This window comes from Crinia signifera, chromosome 11, assembly GCF_055691185.1.
Source record: "Crinia signifera chromosome 11, ASM5569118v1, whole genome shotgun sequence".
NCBI lineage: Eukaryota > Metazoa > Chordata > Amphibia > Anura > Myobatrachidae > Crinia > Crinia signifera.
In genome coordinates, this window is record NC_139227.1 from 80,017,683 (window position 1) to 80,039,452 (window position 21,770).

The following is a 21,770-nucleotide window of genomic DNA, read 5'->3' on the forward strand; positions in this document are numbered from 1 at the left end:
TGCTCTCCAAGCCTTCCTAGAAATTAGACCGACCTTCTGGATCCACCTTAGGGATGGTCATCAGAAACCAATGACTGATAAGCAACCACCAATACTCTCAACCTGATTAATACCCGGTTTCCAATGCTACTAAATTCTGGGTAATTGCAGTCATAAGCTGGGTCATGGCTCAGTGGAAAAGGGTTATGGTATGTACACACGCATTGATTTACTATGGATTTCCTCAATTTCACCTCCTTTCGATTTGCATTTAAGGCAGTGTAAACATTCCATTTACTGGATCGAATTCGATATTTCCTTGCCTGCACAGTCTATTTTTCTTTTCAATTTCGAATGCGATTTTTCTTTTCGAAAATCGATTTTTCTTTTTGAATGCGGATCGAAAGCCTCTTAAAAAACGCTCGATTTCGATTCAATTTTGCGTCTATAAGCAAAATCGAATTGAAAACCAATCAAAATCGAAGCATGTGTACACCCCTTTAATCTCGGTCAAGTGACATGGGAATCTAACTCAGTTATCTTCCAGGGTTTGAGCCAGGAAGGTATGCCAATGAAGAGGCAGTGTAAATGGGTAAGTCGGGTCAGCCGATCCAGCTATATTCACTCTGGGTGGAGATTCAAGGCGGGGACACAGCTTCCTGCGTCATAGTCACTCATCGGAAGGGCAGGGCCAGTGATGAAGGGACATATCCAGAGACTCTACTGCCACTGCATCCCTTCACAGTGTAAATTGTTTGTAGCCAGGGGGTAGATTTATTAAGCTTGGTAAAGTGATAAAGTGTCTGATTTTTATCACCGGCCAATCAGCTCCTACATGTCATTTTTCAAACCAAGCCTGTAATTTCACAGTTAGGAGCTCATTGGCCGGTGATAAAAACCAGACACTTTATCACTTCACCAAGCTTAATCAATCTGCCCCCGTGTTCCAAATCTCAGGTCAAACCCGTGGGTGGATAGAACAGTGATATAAAATGGTTTATGGAAATTTGGGCAAAATGGACAAAACCATGTGCACTGCGGGGGGCAGATGTAACATGTGCAGAGAGAATTAGATTTCGGTGGGGTTTTACTTCAAAGTGAGACCTATTTTGCAGTGTAAAAATAAAGCAGCCAATATTATCCCTGCACATAACCAAAATAACCCACCCAAATCTAAATGCACGTTACATCTGCCACCCCCCCCCCACCCCCTGCAGTGCACATGGTTTTGTCCATTTGAGAAGGAATTTGCCTGAGTGAACCAGAATAAGGGCCTATCTCTGGATCTGATGCACATGGGACCATGCATTGGAGGTAAACCACATCCGATATGGCACTTTTAACACCATTTATCCGCCCAACGGGTCAAAATCATGTAGAAAGGGCTGTATCGTACAAGTGTATGTATGAGGGCCTTAACAACAGGTAAGACATTCCTGCCCAAATAACCCATGTAGTATTAGCAAGAGAGGTTCCAATGGAAACACCAGATTAATTATGCCTAAAGGTCCATACACACTGGGCAATTATGCCCAGCATGTACGGACAGCGATGATCGCAATCATCGCTGGGGGGAAAGCAGCTCAGTGCATACACATTGAGCCGCTTTCCCCCTGGCCAGTGCGGTCAGCTGGGGGGCGGATGGCTTTGCGTAGCGCAGACCTATGCAAAGCTGTCCGCAAAGCTGCTCATGAGCGGCTTTCCCGGCGACGATGCGGGAGCGCGCATCACTGCTCATTGCAGGGCTATACACACTGGGCGGCTTTGAGCTGAAAACCGCCCAGTTATGTATTGGTCTTTACACACTTAAACTGCATTGGTACTTACAGAACCTTCTGTGTATCTGCAGATTTATCAGCAAAGTAGTGTAATGTCTTCTACATGCGCTCTTCCAATGTGTGGTGTAGAATAGGGTTATGAATGCAGAACTCAGGCGCCACATATAAGCAGTGATATGTACAAGTCTGCATATGGGAAACTTCAAATATCAATTGCGTGCACTGACAATGTATCCAGGCTTCTGCAAACGCTTTCATTTTACAGAGCTGACTGGAAACTCCCACATTCTTCTGCAGGGGGCTTGACACGCATGCCTTGCAACATATATATATATATATATTCATTATAGACATGACAGAAATATGCTTGTTATCCAGATTGGGTCTATATTTATCTCCCACTGCCACTGTGGAGGAAACTTTCATTTCTTGATAGGATTATAACAAATGGGAAGTTTTCCTAGAAAGCATAGTGAAAGGCTGAAGATAACATTATATCAAATAATCAGATTAAATAATCATGAGATATAACTACTTGGGAGCTCTTTGCATAACAAATAACTATTGTACATATATACACAAATTCACACTCTATGGGGCACATAATGTTTTATAAAAAGAAATTGGGGTGTTGTGCTACATACCCTTTAAGGAGAAAATGCGGTATATAAATATATTCCACATACAAATATTTGAGAAATAAGAGTAACATCTATAATATTTAGTACCACCAAAATATAGAACCATCCCAAAAACATATATCCAATAATATAATATAATAATGCCTACAACAGAGGTGCAAAAGCAATGGAAATATGTTACATATTCAGTATTACTTACTTGAGATCGCCTATATTGAATGCTATCTGATTATAGAAATACCACAGCAAAAATCAGAATTAAAGCTGAAAGTTTGATGGACTGGTTCGCATCAGACTGTAGTTGCAGCTGGAACAGCCCTGCCCACACCACCTGCCACCCGCAGCAGCTTCATCCGCCCTTCTGCCTCTACAGCCCATCATCCAATCAGACTTCAGGATTCTGCCTACACGTACCGCCCCCATTTGACAAGTAACCAATGGCGACTGAAGAGGGCGTGTCACACCTGCTCAGCTCACTCCCATTCTGGTGGTTGGGGTGCGGCGCGTTCATTTCTGCACGTCTTACTTTGCGGAGTGTACCATCTGTCCCCCCACCCAGAGGTGGGACACGGTTCTCTTCAGTGTGCGCCGCTTACTGAATCTGCCACCTCGGACGTATAATACGTAACCAGACGTCATAGTAGCCCCTGTATAGCACCTGCACACCCGAGTCTCACTCTTACGTTTGCTCTAGGTGGTATTCTAGGAATATTAAAAATGGATCCCTCCTGTTAGGTGGGAGTGTCCAAGACAGTGGTTCGGCAGTAGTATTGCCATGAGTCCTGTGTCAAGGCGCACGTACCCCAGAAATTGTGTGACGTTGGTGGGCGTGCTCAACTCAGGGGGGCGTGGTGTTATGAGCGCGCGACAATGAAAACGCTGGCTGCTACTGTCAGATCGATTCGGGAGACTGCGATCAATGTGTCAGGGATGACCATCGGTGTGCTCACTACTGATGGTTGCCATCGATGGCGGAACTGTGAGTGACTATCGATGTGCTATGCAATGTGAGTCAATCGATGGTCACCCTCCTGCTGTTATGTGACAGGGGCTGGCTGCCTGTCAATGTGCGAGTGTGCTACAATAGTGTGCACCTCGCAGTATGATGTCACAGAGCAGAGCCGAATTTCCCATTAGGCACGTGAGGCACCGGCCTAGGGGCGGCACATGTTTGGGGGCGGCACTTGGATGCCTGTGATAGTACTGTCAGCCCAAAATGTACCAATAACTGCAAAATATCCACTGTACTGTACTATATTCCATCTTAAATAGAGTGTAAATGGATAGGACGTGCAGATACTGCCCCTATAAACTGTCCTACTTAGTAAACATTATTGTCTTGCCTAGGGGCGCCCTCATCCCTAAATCCGCCCCTGTCACAGGGTACTTGTGTAGTTTCACGGCGCCCGATATATCGGATGCGATCCAAAGCATTTTTTTACCTGTACATAACCCCACTATCCACTACGCATGGAGTTGACTTTATACAGTGTGACGAGCGCAGCGTGCCACCGAGCCCGAAGCGTGGCGAGGGGATGCGGATTACTGCGCTCGCCACTCTATATAAAATCAACTCCATGCGTAGTGGATAGTGGGGTTATGAACAGGTAAAAAAACGCTTTGGATCGCATCGATAGATCGACTGAAATCACATCCGATATATCGGGCGCCGTGAAACTACACAAGTACTCTGTGACATAGGGCATCTATAAATGTCATGTTTTCATTAATAATTTCGGGGAGCTATGTTCTGCTGGAAGGGGCTTGTCCTAAGGTTGGCCTTCGTTCATTGATTTATTCTTACTGATGTTGGTTGCTTTTCCCATTAGTGTCATCATCGACCATCTGTTAAAGTCCACACACATTGGGCGAGATGCTGCAAACACAAAATGCCGTAAAAACCCTGTTTTCGGGGTTTTTACCGCATTTTGATATGCAGCAAAGCCCTGCTGCCGGGGCTTCGCTGCGGGGGGGTTACGCCAGTTCTAGATGGCGTAATCCCATGAAAGCCTATGGGCTGCCCCATACGCCCCCCCCCCCGCGCCGATCTGCGCTGCCCCCCCTCACCTGTGTCTGGTCAGCCTCCTGCTGTGCTGCCTGGACCAGTGAACTCCTCCTCCCTGCACCTCTTCCGAGTGCAGGGTGGAGGAAGCGGAGCCGGGTACGGGTCCAGGGAGGGAGGAGGGACCCGCTGCACATCGCCGGCCACAACGCAAAGGACAGCTCTTATCGCAAGAGCTGTCCTTTGCCTTAATAATCGTATATTCTATAGATTGTAAGCTTGCAGCAGGGCCCTCCTACCTCCAAGTCTGTCTGTTGTTACCCAGTTTGTTTTATCACTGTCTACTATTGTAAAGTGCAACGGAATCGGCTGCGCTATATAAGAAACTGTAAATAAATAATAATGTTAGTGCATATGCGATTATTAACTATGCGAATGCCGGCGATGTGCAGCCGCATTTATTAGAGAATCACGTCCACTGGGAGATTTTGCCCAGCGTGTATGGACAGCGATAATGGGGAAAAACGCTGGGCCGAAAATCACTCAACAGTGATATTTGGGGAATAAGTAAAAACCGGACCGGACAAGACCCTGGAATGGCGTTCCGGGATGTTGTCCGGGTCCGGTTTTTACTTGGCTTATAGTGTCTGGGGGGGGGGGGGGGGGGGTTGTCCCCACTGGAGGGTCTTGTTTGGGGGCTACCTGTGATAGCTTTCACCAGGGCCATGGGGAAGGGGAGATTACAGCCTCCCTGTGTGGTCCTGACCGTTCTGTTTATTTCTACATGGTACATGCCCGGACCATACAGGGAGGCTTTATTCTCTCCCTCCTCCTCTCCCTGGTGACAGCTGTCATAGGCAGCCCCCGCGGACAGGACACCCCTGGACCGGACACTACAAGCTCTGGAATTACAAAAATTGATGGATGGAGCCTGTCAGGTCAGGCGTTTTGGGGTGCTGTCCGGTTCTGGGTTTTACCCATACACTGATTTTTGTCCGTCTAAGCCAATTTCCTGGGGGTGGACAGCTTTTCATAGCCGGCGCTGCACTCGCCATGCTTCAGGCTTGGTGCCTTGCTGCGCTCAGCACATTGTTATATTCTCCCTCCAAGCTCTAGTGGATGGTAGGGTGTGAGCTACCGCCTGTTGTGGATTAAAAACAAAACTCATGTTGACCTTTTGACTGTCCACCTTCCCATTGTCAACCTTATGCTTGTGTCAACCTTCCGAACCTGTTGACCTTAGTGATCCACCTAATGTATGTTGACCTTCATAGCGACTGTATCTTTTAAATAAACAGCAGTAGGACCGTCACTGTTACACTGCAGGTCTCCCCATACTGAGATGCGGTCACAAAGTGTCTATGGCTACTGCCAGGGGCCAGAACAAGGTGGGGTCTTTTGCCCTGGGTGCTGGATGTGATACCCTTACGTACATGCGCGGGGGGGGGATATGGAGCAGAGACAAATTACTGTCTTATCCCCGGTGATGAGAATCCTAGTTTTCGCCCTGCTACTGCTTGGTTAATATGTAAGTGGAAAGGGTTGGTACAATGCAGCAGCTTTAGAATTCATTATTGCACCATCTATGGGAATGTAAGTAGTAGCTATGTATGTTGTGACTGAGAGCACGTACAGAAGTAGTGTGTTCCCGTGTCGGACATATCAGTGTCATGCCTGCATAGACTGGGTCACATTTTTAGCATTCCTATGCACAGCTACATTGCTATAAATATTCAGGGTTGTATGCTAAGCAGATTATATTAAACTTATCTACAAAATATAACATCTCTCAGCATTTACCTTAACCTGGCCATTCCTCTTTGCGTTTCCTGTAGACACATTTCTATCCTAGAACATTTCAGTCTGTCAGGTCGTGTCATCTCATGAGCCAGGATTTCTCTTGTGCTCCATCTTCCCAGACCCACAACAACTTCCACTCATCACAAGGGTTATGGTTTATAAGATCTACATTGTCCAAGTCTACAGTCAAAGGTTGACTACTATTGGCCGACAGTTGAAAGGTCGACATGAAAAAGCGCCAACTACAGGCTGCACCAAACTGGAAAAATAATAAGTAAAATGTAACTTTTAATAATTACAATAAAACTGCTAAATATATAAAACCACACAACAATAGAGAGGACAAACAAAGTGATGAATCCCATTTAACATAGTGATGTGAATTAAATAGGGCCAGCACAAAATCTCTCTGTTAGCCATATGTAGCAGAAAGTGTATCAGTGCTACACAGTAATCTGCAACATTGTATATAAAGGTAAATAAATGTAATGTTATATTCATAAGATTTGGGCTGAAATGACTGTTCGGAGGCGGCCTCCATGTGCTTTTCTACCTAATATAATTTAAATATGACAGCACCTTTGTTATACTCTGGGGCAAATGTAATATGTGCAGAATGATAGTTGTGAGGCTGTGGGTGAGTTTTTCTGTTTATTAAAATGCAGAAATAGAGATGTTGTAATGCCCTCTATTAGGGCAAGCTCTATGGCACTACCCTTCAATATACCTTCTGTGGTATACACCCCCTATGATGGAGAACCCTTGCAGTAGGGTTCCAGGCTGTTCTTCAGGAACATATTTGCATAAACTGCCTAATCCTGGAGGTTATGCTCCCACTTTGTATACAGACGATAAATCTGTCCTTAATTGGAGATGCATGTGTCCCTTTTGAAGGTCACAAAAGGCTAATGAATTGATAAAGCCACATTATATCACATATGGGTATGCAAGGTTTCCAGCTACACTGCAACGTCAGACTGGTGGCATCCAACCAGTGATGACCACTTAGCGCTTCCTCTGCCCCCTGCATATGCTCTTCTCCTACCAAAGTCAGTCTTTGTATAGTATTGCACTCGAAAACACAGATATTCACAGGTGCTCATTACAGCAGGGAGATCCAAATTTGTTGGTGAAACCTGGGTAATAACTCTCCAACATTGGTTAATAGCTGGTGAAATCATTGGGCAAAGCTACATTTTGAGGTGTTGAGATTTAGAACTAAACAAGGTGGTGGTCTGATTATATAACTGGTTTTATAACTTTAGAGGTTAAAAGAGATGGAGCGCTACTAGTTAGTTATAAGATTGGATCAATTGGGTATAATAACAATATATTTATTCATAAAAACATAAAATCACATCAGTAGTTAATAGCATGAAATTGTGCACTTAAGAATTTAACATATAAAGTAATACTTAGGTGTTGGAGTCCCGCTTGGTTCGTATTATGCTCAGATAGAATTTTTATGGGAATCCATTGTCCTCTGCTTGGTAATACTGCTGCAAGATGTTAGGCTACCTCATGATGTTGCGGAAAGGTGATTCCATGGATTGGTAGGTGGTGGTGTCCCAATTTCTGCTGAGATGTTACATTTCCATTGATCACCCACAAAGTAAAGAGGAGGCTGTATAGAGCTGGTTGAAAGTGGGAGCATTTATAAAAGTCTCTAGTGCCCAACACCATGAGGTAACGCTGTGCTGCTGACGCGTTTCTTTGTATTCCAACGTTATCAAAGGTGTAGCACTCATTCAGAGATCCAGGTTTATATACCCTCATAACAGGAAGTGCACTTTAGCATCATTAATACCCCTTTTACACCAAAACGCCTGGGTTTTTGGACCCAGCTTCAACCCATGTGTGAACCAGCATTTGGTCCCTTTTACACTGGCGGCTGCCCCTCCTGCACACCCCCCCCCCCCCTGGACCGCCGCTCTGGGGGCAAGCCCAGCACCAAGCCCCTGTGCACCCCCAGCCCCCGTGCACCCCCCGTTCGTGAGGCGAATGGATGCCGCACACAGGCATCTATTCACCTCCTCCCTGCCTCCGCTGCTGTCTTCAGAGTACAGCAGACAGCAGCGGAGGCTGCGTGTGCCCCCCCGCCCAACCTGCGGTCCGGAGGTTGGACTTCCGCATTGATGTAAACGGGAGCCAGGTCGGATGACCAGGCATACCTGTTTACACTGCCCTCTACCCAGGTCCTAGCCATGTTCAACCCAAGGCCTTTATTCAGATCGGATCGCAGTACAAATTTGTTTGGAAAATGGGCAAAACCATGTGCACTGCAGGTGGGGCAGATGTAACATGTGCAGAGAGAGTTAGATTTGTGTGAGTTATTTTGTTTCTGTGCAGGGTAAATACTGGCTGCATTATTTTTACACTGCAATTTAGATTTCAGTTTGCCTCACCTGCCGCACATGGTTTTGCCCATTTTCCAAACAAATTTGTACTACAATCAGATCTGAATAAGGGCCCAAGTCAGGACCTGGGTAGAAGTCCCGTGTAAAGGGACACGAGCAATGTTCCCTCTAATTTTATGAAGGCTGTGTGCGGCAAAAGATACTGGTTGTGCAACTTTGGAAAGAAATTAAAATTTTTGTGCGTCACATAACGGTATAAAGATCAGATGTGCAGGGGAGCCAATCCTGACAGATCCTGGAAACCAAGGGCGGGCTTACAGGTTGACTGACAGCCAGCCCAGCAGAGCCATATTGTTATACACAGTGGCCCTTATTCTGGTTGGTGCGGCCGGAGCCGCATATGCGGCTCCGACCGTGCAGGCGAATCCCCGCCTTCCATACGGATCGCCACGGCCGTCCGTACGCGGACATGTGGCGGTCTGCATGAAAATGGCGGGGGATACGCCTCCACCATCTTGGAGCAGCCCCCTGCATTCGATGGTCGCCGACCATCGAAGGCAGGGCCGCACGCTCCACCAGATCCCGCACCCATAGACCACACGGACACTTGTACGTGTGAAAGCATGTATGGGGGCGGGCAGCTGACATCCGGCGATGTCAGATGCCCGCCCCCAACACATGCGTCACAGCCTCATTACCATGCGTACGCCCCGCGTTTGCATGGGAACGCCCATGAAACGCGGGGCGTATGCATAGGGAAATGAGGCTAAGTAGCCCCTCACGCCCCTATCCACCCCCTTTGCGGCGGTAAAAAAAAATGTGCGGCGATTTCGCCTGCACATGCGCAGAGTGCCCTCTGCACATGCGCAGAGCGAAAGCATCGGCGGAACGGCCGCAAGCGGCCGTTACCGCTTAGTTCAGAATAAGGGCCAGTGTCCGGGGCCACCAAAAATGCAAAAAATAGTAAAAAAAAATTACTACACTAAAATTAATGTGCGCTCTGTTGTACTGTCTGTGCGCATGCTCGGCGAGTTGTGTGCGCGCGCACACGCGCACAGCTTAGAGGGAACACTGGACACGACTTGTTCCATTTACACTGCCGCTGACCCGGGTTTTTGCGGCGGTGTAAAAGGGGTATATGTAAGCAATTCCCCAATTGATCCAAGTAATCAGTATTAATATACATTAAATACATTTTAAAATAATATAGTAATAGAAAGGAGGTAGACTGATTAGGTGTATATAATAATAGTTACTTTATACCAATAAGGGATAAAGGGGGTTATTCTAGTTCAATCTTTTTGACAAAATCCTTCTTAAGCCCCGTACACACGGGGGGAGATATATTGCTCAGCAATATATTGCTAGCAATATATTGCTGAGCAATATATTGCCCAGTGTCTCCTTTGCATCAGCGACCAGAGATGGTCGCTGATGAAAAGAAACCTCTGCTGGCGGTGCCGCAGAGGTAATTAGCAAGCTCCTGCGACCAGCGATTAGAAAGGGGCTGAAAACGGGAGTGCGCACCCGGCGATTTATCGCCGGGGCACACTCCCAATCACTGGCAATATGGTCGCCAGCGACCATATTTCCAGCGAATTCAGCACCTATCACCCCCGTGTGTACGCACCATTAGATGGACAAAACCATGTGCACTGCAGGTGGGGCAGATATAACATGTGCAGAGAGAATAAAGCGCCGTACACACGGGGGGAGATATATTGGTACTTGTGTATTTTGGCGGCACCCATCGCATCGCATACCATAACGCATACGATGGTATGCGATGCGACGCGATATCGTACGATAGTGCACGATGGCATACAATTTTGAAATTGTATGCCATTGTACATGGCATACAATGCCATACGATGCGATGCGATGAAACATTGTATAAGCACCCTAATGGGTGCTTATACAATGTTAAGCACCCAAATGGGTGCTTACAATGTTAAATGCACCCCCACGCCACCCCCCACTATAAACGTGAACCCGAAGCGTGGCGAGCGCAGCGAGCCCGCGAGGGGCGGGGGTACGCGTCCTACGACCTTTTCATACCCCCACTATCCACGTCGGCGTGGAGTTGAGAATAGAATAGTGTGGCGAGCGCAGCGAGCCCCGCGAGGGGACGCGGATACCTGTGAAGCCCGCGAAGGGACACGTTTACCTGTGAAGGTATCCGCGTCCCCTCGCAGGGCTCGCTGCGCTCGCCACGCTTCGGGCTCGGTGGCTCGCTGCGCTCACCACACTATTCTATTCTCAACTCCACGCCGACGTGGATAGTGGGGGTATGAAAAGGTCGTAGGACGCGTACCGCCGCCCCTCGCGGGCTCGCTGCGCTCGCCACGCTTCGGGTTCACGTTTATAGTGGGGGGATGGCGTGGGGGTGCATTTAACATTGTAAGCACCCATTTGGGTGCTCAAAAGCACCCTTTAGGGTGCTTATACGATTTTTGGTCGTATAGGGGGTCAAAATCGCGTTGCATCGCATCGTATGCCATCGGGTGCATGGCATGCGATGCGATCTGTTCGTCGTACGACGGACATCGGGGGCGCCGCCAAAATACACAAGTACCGATATATTGCTCAGGAATATATTGCTAGCAATATATTCCTGAGCAATATATTGCCCAGTGTCTCCTTTGCATCAGCGACCAGAGATGGTCGCTGATGAAAAGGAACCTCTGCTGGGGGAGCCGCAGAGGTAATTAGCTGGTCGCAGGAGCAAGATCCTGCGACCAGCGATTACAATGGGGCAGAAAACGGGAGCGCGCACCCGGCGATTTATCGCTGGTGCGTACTCCAATCACTGGCAATATGGCCGCCTGCGACCATATTCCCAGCGATTATAGCCCCTATCACCCCCGTGTGTACACAGCTTTAGATTTGGGTGGGGTTTTACTTCAAAGTGAGATCTATATTGCAGTGTAAAAATAAAGCTGCCAGTATTTTCCCTGCACAGAAACAAAATAACTCACCCAAATCTTATTCTCTCTGCACATGTTACACCTGCCCCCTGCAGTGCACATGGTTTTGACCATTTTCCAAACAAATTTGTACTACAATCAGATCTGAATAAGGGCCCAAGTCAGGACCTGGGTAGAAGTCCCGTGTAAAGGGACACGACTTGACCCATTTACACTGCCGCTGACCCGGATTTTGGCGGCGGTGTAAAAGGGGTATATGTAAGTAATTCCCCAATTGATCCAAGTAATCAGTATTAATATACATTAAATACATTTTAAAATAATATAGTAATAGAAAGGAGGTAGACTGATTAGGTGTATATAATAATAGTTACTTTATACCAATAAGGGATAAAGGGGGTTATTCTAGTTCACTCTTTTTGACAAAATCCTTCTTAGATGGACAAAACCATGTGCACTGCAGGTGGGGTAGATATAACATGTGCAGAGAGAGTTAGATTGGGTGGGGTTTTACTTCAAAGTGAGATCTATATTGCAGTGTATTGTAATAAAGCTGCCAGTATTTTCCCTGCACAGAAACAAAATAACTCACCCAAATCTTATTCTCTCTGCACATTTTATATCTGCCCACCTGCAGTGCACATGGTTTTGTCCATCTAAGAAGGATTTTGTCAGAAAGAGTGAACTAGAATAAGGCCCAAAGTAACTATTATTATATACATAAGACAAGATGAAGCATCTACTGGTCACAGAGGTCTTGGTCCAGGTGCGTGTTTTATCCTGCAGTGAAATCTCCCCGGAGAAGCTATCTTGGATGCGGCGGGTGTAGGCCAGCAACACTATCTGTAATTTTGTGCAGCAATAACATCCTATCTCCAGAGGGAGTAGACTCGAAGGGGTAAATTTACTGAGATGGGAGTCCTATTGAAGATGGGATGTTTTCCATAGCAACCAATCAGATTATATTTTAGAATGTGCTAAATAAATAAGTAGATCTGATTGGTTGCTATAAGCAACATCCCATCTTCAATAGAACTCTCATCTTAGTAAATTTACCCCAAAGCAACACATTTATTAACAAGTGATAAAACTCAAGGGTGACAACTTGCTGCATATGATAAACGGTGTTCCAGTCAATCATCTCCAACTGCCAAACAAAGGGCAGAAGCTGATTGGCTGGAGAATTGTTTATTTTTATATGCAACAAGTTTTATAATTCACAACAAGTATTATCACTGCTTGAAAAAGGTTTCAGGTTTACTCGGTCCCCTGCGAATTCGCTGCAATGTTTTGGGTCTGCGCATGTGTATCAGTGAATATACGCATGTGCAGATCCTATCACAGTCGCCGTGGCATTAGCATATAGCAAAGGGCTGTCGCACGGTGCCAGTTTTTTTCTGGCAGACAAAGCCACGAATTCGCTAAAACCATGTGGATTCGCAGCAAGTTTGCTGATCCCCGTGGTTTTCACACAACTATCGATGGTTAAATGACATCATAAGGTATGTTGCTAGGAGCAGCAGCACCACAACTGGCATTTTCCTGCCTCAGAGTAATTGGTCCAGCCCATGCAACCTGCAACTAGTTTTTGCTTAGCCCGCACTCCACGGACGATGGAGTTTATTATCCGCGACCAGGATATAACCTCCCAAAATAGAAGATGCTGTGGTGCAGGACTCCTTTCTGGCATTTGTGTTACAGAGAACAGTGCTTTGTCTTTCCTGAAGGGGGAGGATTTTTATTGTGGTTTAGGGCAGGTTATTTCTGGCCATGAATAGACTGTAAACCAATTAAGCCTGGGCTGACAGTATTACATTGCATCATTCCCTGCCCATATTCGTCACATGATTGGCACTAGGTTTCTTTCATTAGCCTTAAGCAGGCCTCAGGTACTATATTTTTCATACATTAATATGTATGGTACTGTGCTGTCTCTGCAATTGTCTTTTTCTTAATAGTTTGTAAAGCAGCAGTGTTTGGAATTCTCACTAGGCGCATGCTTTGGGGTAATACCAAGGGTGAAACGGTTCTCAAACTTTAGGCACTACTATGAATGCATTTACACCAAAAAAATAAGAAATTCCATACATCCCCCCTTAATGGTCAGATACTGTGTGTTTCTTGCTTTCATATGATCTTCTTATGGTCTTTATCCTCCTCAGTGTGGTATACAGGACAAGGAAAAAAAATACAATGTGTAAGAATGTTCTAATATTCATAAACAACAGTCCATTAGTTCTCAGAAACACCTCCCGATCAACTATCTCCCAGGCGTGCCCAAACTCACAGTCTTTCAAGTGTTTTCATACACATAAAGGTATCTTCATACACATAAAGGTATCTTTTTATTATCTTTCATTTTCATTTAACCTTTTCTCCTGAATATATAGGAAATTGCCGGGGATAACCAAATTCACAAATATGATCGATTCAACCAAGCGTGTAATCATTTATTTTTATGGGGGTGCAGAAATGGTAAATCATGTACCCCACTCATAATTCAATTGTATAATGCCAGACACATCAAGGTATCTTTGCCATGCCCATTAATGCGTTGGAGATATGTTGGTTATATATTGCCCTTATTCTTCAGAGAAACCTACTCACAATTCAAGCAAACTTTGCCTGGCACATCAAGGTATCTTTTTATTTCCTTTCTGGTTCAATTTCTCTGTATTTCTTACAAGGTAATCCAGAAAAACGAAGAGAGAGAACACCGTACCTCCACAAAAGTAAAAAAATTCAAAAAAAGTTTTATTGTTCAAGAATAGAACCCCAAACAATGGGGTAAATGCCGCAGGGATACAAAAATAAAAAGGGATAAGGGGGATAAGTACTTAGTTCATAAAATACAAAAATGGTATGTGTAAATGTACAATTCGAAGGTAATCCTAAAAATACAATAAAAAACAGTTAAAAACAATTCAGTCCAGGATAAAAAATATCTATAGGTATCTGATGGAAAACAACATACCTTAAGATGAAAGAAAAAAATGGCTGTTCACACTCTTGTACTCCTGGTCGATCGGGAGGTGTTTCTGCAGACTAATGGACTCTTGATTATGAATATTAGAACATTCTTAAGGTGCCCATACACGTTACAATTATTGTATACAATATTGTATACAATATCGCATCTCATCCGATCTCGGTTTTGCGATGACATCAGATGAGATGAGATCTAGTACAAAAAGTACGTGCTGCACATACTTTTTGTAATAGATCTCATCTCATCTGATGTCATCGCAAAACCGAGATCGGATGAGATGCGATATTGTATACAATATTGTATACAATAATTGTAACGTGTATGGGCACCATTACACTTTGTATTTTTACATTTTTTATGTTTCCTTGTCCTGTATAACACACTGAGGAGGATAAGGACCTAAGAAGACCATATGAAAGCCAGAAACACACAGTATCTGACCTTTGATTGGTATTTTTTCATATTTTATTTGCTGTAAATGCATTCATAGTAGCGACTAAAGTTTGAGAACCTTATTGCCCTTGGTATTACATGCATTGTTTATTATGAATGTGGTAACGTTCCTAGATAAGAGATTCATGTTGGGCAGCTTTATGGCGCCACCTGCTGGAGATATATTGAAAATGACCCTTTACTATTACATGCTTAAGGGTGACACTTGCTGGGGGAGGGCAGCACAGCATACTCACTTGCATGAAAGCCCCGCTAGGCCAATGGCCAGGTGGTTTTTTTTTGCACGAGGGAGGAGCGGGCAATGCACACTTCCCAATATAGTCATATACCAGTGCATGGCTCCATACACTCCCAAAAGGGATATGGTTTAGGAAATGGTAGTGCAGCTTCGCAGAAATGTCAGGCTTCCATCACTTTGGGTGAATTGCCAGTGCTCTGTAAGCTCTGGCCATGCTGTCTGCTGTGATTAGACTCTGTGTGCATCATCTATAAACACCGCTGCCCTCCCCCCACACACACCGCAAGTAGCCATACCTCCTAACCGCCCTGATTTTCTAGGGACAATCTTTTTTTTTTGGGACATCCTGCACCCCACCTGGGGATGGCAGTGTCCCACGGTGGTGTTTGGGAGACCCCCCTGCCCCTCACTGCTCTGCATAGTATGACAGGTGCCATGGACAGTACAGTAGCTCAAACAGCACTGGCCATGCCCCCCTATTGGTGAAAATGGAGGTGTGGCTTTGCGATCGCAGACATTCCATGAAGCCACACCCCTTTTATTAGAAACCATGCCCCCTGTTTCGGGGGGCGTACGGGAGCCGGGACAGGGAGGATTAGAATTTTGGGAGGTATGGGAAGCTGGTGAGTGCTTGTGGAACGTGGGACAGTTTAAAAAAATCAGGACAGTTGGAAGGTATGGGAAATGATCAGTAAATTGTGGTGGTGGGTGAGGTTGCTTTTGCAAAGTGGTCAATGACATGATGGGGGCAGCCTGACCTCTAATTTCGTCTTTGGTTTTTCTGTCTGCACTACACTATATATTCTTATTATCATCATCATCATCATCATCATCATTTATTCCACAAGGAAACACAGAATACAGTGCATAAATGAGCAAAAACAAGAAAACGATGACTTTCAATACAAGGCAATTTATTAGAAGTACATGGTAAATAAAGAAAGTTGACATCAGGGGACAGGACAATAAGTACTTATTGGGGTGGCAGGGGGTTAAGGTGCCTTAAGTAAGAATATAAAAATTATGGGGAGAGATTCTCTAAGCTAAAAATGCGGTAAAAACCCCGTTATCAGGGTTTTTACCGCATTTTGGGATGCACTAAGCATCCCCCGCCGGGTTACCGCTGCATCCCACCGCTGCCCCGCAATGACCCCCCGCCGCCCCCTCACCTGTGTCCGGGCAGCACAGAGCTGTGCTGCCCGGACCTGTGACCTCCTCCCTGCACTGATCCTCTTCCGGGTGCAGGGAGGAGGAGAACCCGGTGCAGCAGCAGTGCCGGATGTGGGAGGGAGGGGGGAGCCGCTGGGACCCGGCGACTCTCACCGCAAAGGACAGCTCTTAACGCAAGAGCTGTCCTTTGCTATAATTATTGCATATGTTAGAACATATGCGATAATTATAATTGCGAAGGGGGGCAGAGATTCTTAGAGAATCTCCCCCATAATCTAAGAGTGTAATAAACCCCTAAGGAGAGAGGTCCCTGCTCTCTTCTTACGGCAGGCGTAAAAGGGAAAAAACATCCTAAAAATGGGTCATATAATTAGTGAATTAGACTTTCTAAGCAAATTAATCACTTGAGTTCCCCACAACGTTTGCCACCATTAGACGGGACTAAGACTATTAAACCAGGGCCCGGACAAGACCCCGGACCACACATCAAAATTGTAGTGTCTGGTCCGGGGGGTGTCCTGTCCGCCGGGGGATGCCTGTAATAGCTTTCACAGGGACATGGGGAAAGGGAGATTACAGCCTCCCGGTGTGGTCCAGACCGTTTTGCTACATGCCCGGACCATACAGGGAGGCTTTATTCCCCCCCTCTTGTCTTTTCTGGGTCCGGTTTTTACCTATACCCCTTTAGACAGCTGCTGATACAGTCAGTGTGTGCTTCTGCACTGCTGCTTGCAATTTTAAGAATCATTGGGGCAGATGTATTAAGCTTGGAGAAGAGATAAACTGGAGATAAACTGGAGATAACATGGAAGAGATAACGCACCAGCCAATCAGCTGTGTTTTAAAATATGACAGTTGGGATCTGATTGGCTGGTGCGTTATCTCCTTCCACTGTATCTCCAGTTTATCTCTTCACCAGGCTCAATACATCTGCCCCAATGTCCCTTATTCTGGTTCACTCGCAAAGGCAAATTCCTTCTCAAATGGACAAAACCATGTGCACTGCAGGTGGGGCAGATGTAACATGTGTAGAGACAATTACATTTGGGTGGGGTTTTACTTCAAAGTGAGATCTATATTGCAGTGTAAAAATAAAGCAGTCAGTATTTTCCCTGCACAGAAACAAAATAACTCACCCAAATCTAATTCTCTCTGCACAAGTTACATCTGCCCCACCTGCAGTGCACATCAGTTTATCCATTAGAGAACGAGTTTGTTTTTGTAAGTGAACCAGAATAGGGGCCAATGCGTGCGGTAGCCATGGAGATACTTAGCAACGGGTTATTCCACAGTGTCTCAAAACTTCTAAAGCGGACAAGTGAAGGTGTTGCCATTAGGAACCAATCAGGTTTTAGCTAGAATGTATCTAGTACATTCTAGAAACTGCTAGCTAGAATGTGATTGGTTGATTTGGGTACCACTTCCACTAGGCCGCTTTAGGCTTGCTAACCTCCAACCTATTTATGTCTGTTAATTCCGGTATATGACACCAAGCAGGACCGAGCAGTGAGTGCGGCCCCGGTGACCCCCACCGTCCTCCGGCCCCGATGAATGGGCCTCGCTGCCTCGCTCTTCCCCGCCTCCCTGGTAACAAGGGAATGTTATGTTACCGGGATCATGGCGTCACATCTGGGCGGGGCTAACCATCATCCCGACGTCACCATTTACAGCTGTAACCCCGGATGTAGATCTGGCAGTATTGCTGTTGGCTTCCGGACGCATAGTGTCAGTGCTGTTGGGCCGCTCACACGGGTTATGCAGTGAGGAGACCCCGACGGGTGAGTGACAGTGTAATATAAAGCTTGTCCTTCGCTACGTCAGGGGGAAATCCAGTAGGTGATGTGACGTCACATATTTGTATTTCACCCCAGTCCAGTACCTGTCGCCCTCCCATAGCTTTGTGTGTGTTGTCTCTCCTGGGTATGGGGTCACATAAGCAGCTGCTCAGTCAGATCAGGAAGCTGCCCCGCATCAGTCTGCAATGCTTCCCACTCATATGCTGCCTTGTCTCCAGCAGGCATGCCTTGTCTCTCTTGTGAGCTTCCAATGTGCAGGTGTTGCTCTAAATCTCGTTTACACGACCTGTAAAATAAGCTGGGACTTGTAGTCCCACAGCAGCTGCAGATCCACAGATTGCATAACATATTGCTATATCTGACCCCCTGCTTGGTAACCCCATGTACTATGCATCTGCTGCTCTGTACAATAATGTTACATTATTGCAGATTAATGCCCTGACTGCATGTAGGGTACCGCATACACTTGTGTGATATTTAGCACTGTCATAGGAAAATTGACATATGTGATATTTACATCATATAACAATGAATTCATCTTTACTTTTATTCTTTCTGTCATTAATATCCTGCTGTTCATAGCTCATAGTCTATATAGCAGCTAAGACAGTTACATGGATAATTGGTCCTTCATATATATATATATATATATATATATATATATATATATATATATATATATATATATATATATATACGGCCCTTCACTTATTCAGAAGTGTTTAGTGCCTATATTCAGTATAATCTTATCCCCTGTATTATACTGTCTTTAAGGCTGGATACACAGTAGGCATTGTCTACCGAGCTCCATATTACTGTTGAGGGGACCTGGTGTACGGCAAGTGCATACACACTTGTTGATGCAAGGTCCAAAGGGGATGTCCCTGCGTCTCCCCATATCGGCCATGTTTGCAGGCTCCTAATTGGAAACCCCCTTAGCCTAAAACTAAATAGAAAATCCTTGTCAAAATGAACCCTTTGATCAGCAGAAAAAAACACCTAGTTGAATAATACCTCCCCCCCTCCCCTCATGTCCCGTCACTTTTAGACCAATTGGGTACATGTAAATATTACAATTGTACACCCCCCCCCCACCCACCCCCCCAATATATGAGAACTGACCATTTGCTCCCAAAAACTGGAAAACAGACAGTGGTTACTTACTCAGACAGATTGGATTAATCTATTTGATTCAGTAAATATATGGTTGATTGTCATTTGCTCCCATGCATTACTGAATTTTTGTTCCCACCAGACAAATTGGTCAGATAAATCTGTAGGTGTGTGCCCAGCTTTACTAAACACTGATTTTGGTACAATAGGTACCTGTCAATAGTTAGTTCAGCCTAAATGTAAATCCTACACAATTACTGTTGAACCGGGGTTGTCCTGATTTGGGTATAATATTGTTGCAGAACTATGTGATGTTAATTATGCTAATGAGCTACTGATAACATCAAGGCAACTCAAGTGATGAAAATGGAAGAAATTTACAAGATATTAGAGTTTTATATTGAAGGAAATGTATAAAATAAAGGCGATATGATATTTAAATAATATGAGAGTTGGTTGAAAATGCAACTACTGTAAAACAATGTTTCCTTCTGAAGCATCGGACCATTCTGCTCCTCCCAACTTTTTTGTTTCAAGAAAAATAATTTTAGTTTTTTTTTTTTAAATGAGAAAATGTCAGCACCTGCCGTTACCGCATCGTAAAAACAAGGAATGCCTGCAGACCTTGTGGGGGTTGTTTTGGGCCCAGCCTTCACGACCGTATCATTATTTACCACTTACCAACCTATGGTTATCTAGTTGTTGGGAAACTACACATCTTGGCGTAACCTGCCTCCGTTTCAGCATTCACTAATAGCCAAACTGTGGCAAAGCTTGCTGGGACTTGTAGTGCCACAACATCTGGATAGCCACTGTTTGGCCAGGTCTGATTTAGATATATAATATCATATACCAAATTGTAATCTAGTATTAGTTATTAGAACTCAATTAGATTTAAATATTTAATTATATAATAGTTCACATGCTTGTATCTTTCTAATGCTAAATCCAATAATTTAGGCACTAATTTATAAACAATTAAATAAATGGTATATGCCTCATAATCTAGCAATTATTCTCATAGCTGCCTATAACAGAGTTCAGTGTTAAGGTGCATACACACATAGAGATTTATATGTCCAATCTATCTGATGGGAACAAAAACCTGGAAATGTTTGGGAGGATATGATCACAAATTTTCACCCAAATGCTGGAAATCAGAAAAAAAGATATGCTTTGATAATTTGTTATCAGAATGATTTAAACAATTTGTCTGACTGATCACTGTCTGTTTTCAAGCGTTTGGGAAAAAAATTTTTGATTGTCATTTGCTCCCATACATTTCCAGGTTCTGTCTGAGGTCAGGCCAGGATCTGCCATCAAATTCTATGTTTCTATGTCCAGGGCTGTATGAGGAAATGAGGAGCAATGGTCACTAGTCAGATTTTTTTGGGGGTGTGTTTTTGACCAACGTCCGTAGAAACTTTTCTAGAAGGTTACTGTTCGAGTAGATGGTCAAGTGGATAGTAAATAAACCATATGTTGAAAAAAAGTGTTAATAATTAAAAATATGTCAACCATTATAACCTTTTGTACCTGTCTATGTAATGCATGTGTAGACCATTAGGTTATACATAGTCAGTCATTTATCCATATACCCGGTAGAGAGAATTTCTAATCTGTGGCGATTACATACATGTGGTGGGTCATGTAAAACGATTTGGGATGTGACCTTTACATGTGCTTACATTTGGAATTATGCAGTCAAAGATGATTGTGCATGTCTGGGTACTTGTTTCCTAGGACGGCGCCCAATTTTTTCATCTTATGGCATCTTATGCCATTGCATCGCATTGCATGCCATATAGCCGCATATGATGCATGCGATGCGATTTTTTTTATTGTGTAAGCACCCTAATGGGTGCTTACAATGTTAAATGCACCCCCACTATCAACGCGAACCCGAAGTGTGGCAAGCAGCGGCGGTACGCGTCCTTCGACCTTTTCATACCCCCACTATCCACGTCGGCGTGAAGTTGATTTTAGATAGTGTGGCGAGCCACCGAGCCCGAAGCGTGGCGAGTGGACGCGTATTCCGTGTCCCCTCGAGGGGCTCGCTACTCTCGCCACGCTTTGGGCTCCGTGGCTTGCTGCGCTCCCCACAATATATGAATTCGGCTCCACGCTGATGTGGATAGTGGGGGGAAGAAAAGGGAGCCACCGAGCCCGAAGCGTATTCCATGTCCCCTCGCTGCACTCGCCACGCTTCGGGCTCGGTGGCTCGCTGCGCTCGCCACACTATATGAATTTGACGCCACGCCGACGTGGATAGTGGGGGGAAGGAAAGGTCGGACGACGTGTACCGCCGCCCTTCGTGGGCTCGCTGCGCTCGCCGCGCTTCGGGTTGGCATTGATAGAGGGGGGGCATTTAACATTGTAAGGACCCATCTGGGTGGTTGTACAATAAAAAATTGTATACCATCGCATTGTATGCCATGCAATTTTATACAACATCGCGCATCATCGCATCGCATACCATATTTATTCTTATGGTATGCAATGCGATGGGCACCGTGCTAGGAAACAA

The 21,770-nt window shown here is 45.1% G+C and overlaps 1 protein-coding gene across 2 annotated transcripts in view; it reads left to right on the forward strand.

The window, feature by feature from the left end:
• The first annotated feature begins 3,382 nt into the window (after nt 1–3,382).
• The window catches only part of PHRF1 (PHD and ring finger domains 1), a 67,686-nt gene continuing 49,298 nt past the window's right edge, over nt 3,383–21,770 (forward strand). Inside the window, exon 1 of one of the 2 annotated variants that reach the window (XM_083165295.1) lies at nt 3,383–3,405. The gene's annotated coding sequence lies outside the window, so the exon portion shown is untranslated. Of the gene's footprint in view, nt 3,406–17,954; nt 18,113–21,770 lie in introns of those variants that run through there. The other variant, XM_083165294.1, reaches the window with a different exon arrangement.